We start from the raw sequence: 3,074 nt of genomic DNA, 5'->3' as shown, positions 1-3,074 counted from the left end.
GAATATAAGAAACGCACAGTGTAGTACATAGTATATGAGTGAGTTGCACTGAAAAACTTAGAATATAAGAAACGCACAGTGTAGTACATAGTATATGAGTGAGTTGCACTGAAAAACTTAAAATATAAGAAACGCACAGTGTAGTACATAGTATATGAGTGAGTTGCACTGAAAAACTTAGAATTTAAGAAACGCACAGTGTAGTACATAGTATATGAGTGAGTTGCACTGAAAAACTTAGAATATAAGAAACGCACAGTGTAGTACAAAGTATATGAGTGAGTTGCACTGAAAAACTTAGAATATAAGAAACGCACAGTGTAGTACATAGTATATGAGTGAGTTGCACTGAAAAACTTAGAATATAAGAAACGCACAGTGTAGTACATAGTATATGAGTGAGTTGCACTGAAAAACTTAGAATTTAAGAAACGCACAGTGTAGTACATAGTATATGAGTGAGTTGCACTGAAAAACTTAGAATTTACTGAAAAACCCGCATTACACGAAATGCACAGTGTAGTACATAGTATATGAGTGAGTTGCACTGAAAAACTTAGAATATAAGAAACGCACAGTGTAGTACATAGTATATGAGTGAGTTGCACTGAAAAACTTAGAATATAAGAAACGCACAGTGTAGTACATAGTATATGAGTGAGTTGCACTGAAAAACTTAGAATATAAGAAACGCACAGTGTAGTACATAGTATATGAGTGAGTTGCACTGAAAAACTTAGAATATAAGAAACGCACAGTGTAGTACATACTATATGAGTGAGTTGCACTGAAAAACTTAGAATATAAGAAACGCACAGTGTAGTACATAGTATATGAGTGAGTTGCACTGAAAAACTTAGAATTTAAGAAACGCACAGTGTAGTACATAGTATATGAGTGAGTTGCACTGAAAAACTTAGAATATAAGAAACGCACAGTGTAGTACATAGTATATGAGTGAGTTGCACTGAAAAACTTAGAATATAAGAAACGCACAGTGTAGTACATAGTATATGAGTGAGTTGCACTGAAAAACTTAGAATATAAGAAACGCACAGTGTAGTACATAGTATATGAGTGAGTTGCACTGAAAAACTTAGAATATAAGAAACGCACAGTGTAGTACATAGTATATGAGTGAGTTGCACTGAAAAACTTAGAATATAAGAAACGCACAGTGTAGTACATAGTATATGACTGAGTTGCACTGAAAAACTTAGAATATAAGAAACGCACAGTGTAGTACATAGTATATGAGTGAGTTGCACTGAAAAATTTAGAATATAAGAAACGCACAGTGTAGTACATAGTATATGAGTGAGTTGCACTGAAAAACTTAGAATTTAGAGAAACGCACAGTGTAGTACATAGTATATGAGTGAGTTGCACTGAAAAACTTAGAATATAATAAACGCACAGTGTAGTACATAGTATATGAGTGAGTTGCACTGAAAAACTTAGAATATAAGAAACGCACAGTGTAGTACATAGTATATGAGTGAGTTGCACTGAAAAATTTAGAATATAAGAAACGCACAGTGTAGTACATAGTATATGAGTGAGTTGCACTGAAAAACTTAGAATATAAGAAACGCACAGTGTAGTACATAGTATATGAGTGAGTTGCACTGAAAAACTTAGAATTTAAGAAACGCACAGTGTAGTACATAGTATATGAGTGAGTTGCACTGAAAAACTTAGAATTTACTGAAAAACCCGCATTACACGAAATGCACAGTGTAGTACATAGTATATGAGTGAGTTGCACTGAAAAACTTAGAATATAAGAAACGCACAGTGTAGTACATAGTATATGAGTGAGTTGCACTGAAAAACTTAGAATATAAGAAACGCACAGTGTAGTACATAGTATATGAGTGAGTTGCACTGAAAAACTTAGAATATAAGAAACGCACAGTGTAGTACATAGTATATGAGTGAGTTGCACTGAAAAACTTAGAATATAAGAATCGCACAGGGTAGTACATAGTATATGAGTGAGTTGCACTGAAAAACTTAGAATATAAGAAACGCACAGTGTAGTACATAGTATAAGAGTGAGTTGCACTGAAAAACTTAGAATATAAGAAACGCACAGTGTAGTACATAGTATATGAGTGAGTTGCACTGAAAAACTTAGAATATAAGAAACGCACAGTGTAGTACATAGTATATGAGTGAGTTGCACTGAAAAACTTAGAATATAATAAACGCACAGTGTAGTACATAGTATATGAGTGAGTTGCACTGAAAAACTTAGAATATAAGAAACGCACAGTGTAGTACATAGTATATGAGTGAGTTGCACTGAAAAACTTAGAATATAAGAAACGCACATTGTAGTACATAGTATATGAGTGAGTTGCACGGAAAAACCTAGAATTTAAGAAACGCACAGTGTAGTACATAGTATATGAGTGAGTTGCACTGAAAAACTTAGAATTTAAGAAACGCACAGTGTAGTACATAGTATATGAGTGAGTTGCACTGAAAAACTTAGAATATAAGAAACGCACAGTGTAGTGCATAGTATATGAGTGAGTTGCACTGAAAAACTTAGAATATAAGAAACGCACAGTGTAGTACATAGTATATGAGTGAGTTGCACTGAAAAACTTAGAATATAAGAAACGCACAGTGTAGTACATAGTATATGAGTGAGTTGCACTGAAAAACTTAGAATATAAGAAACGCACAGTGTAGTACATAGTATATGAGTGAGTTGCACTGAAAAACTTAGAATATAAGAAACGCACAGTGTAGTACATAGTATATGAGTGAGTTGCACTGAAAAACTTAAAATATAAGAAACGCACAGTGTAGTACATAGTATATGAGTGAGTTGCACTGAAAAACTTAGAATTTAAGAAACGCACAGTGTAGTACATAGTATATGAGTGAGTTGCACTGAAAAACTTAGAATATAAGAAACGCACAGTGTAGTACAAAGTATATGAGTGAGTTGCACTGAAAAACTTAGAATATAAGAAACGCACAGTGTAGTACATAGTATATGAGTGAGTTGCACTGAAAAACTTAGAATATAAGAAACGCACAGTGTAGTACATAGTATA

The sequence above is a fragment of the Mus caroli genome, unplaced genomic scaffold, assembly GCF_978045245.1.
Source record: "Mus caroli unplaced genomic scaffold, Mus_caroli_1 scaffold_25, whole genome shotgun sequence".
In the NCBI taxonomy this organism is placed as follows: domain Eukaryota; kingdom Metazoa; phylum Chordata; class Mammalia; order Rodentia; family Muridae; genus Mus; species Mus caroli.
This window is presented reverse-complemented; position numbering follows the sequence as displayed.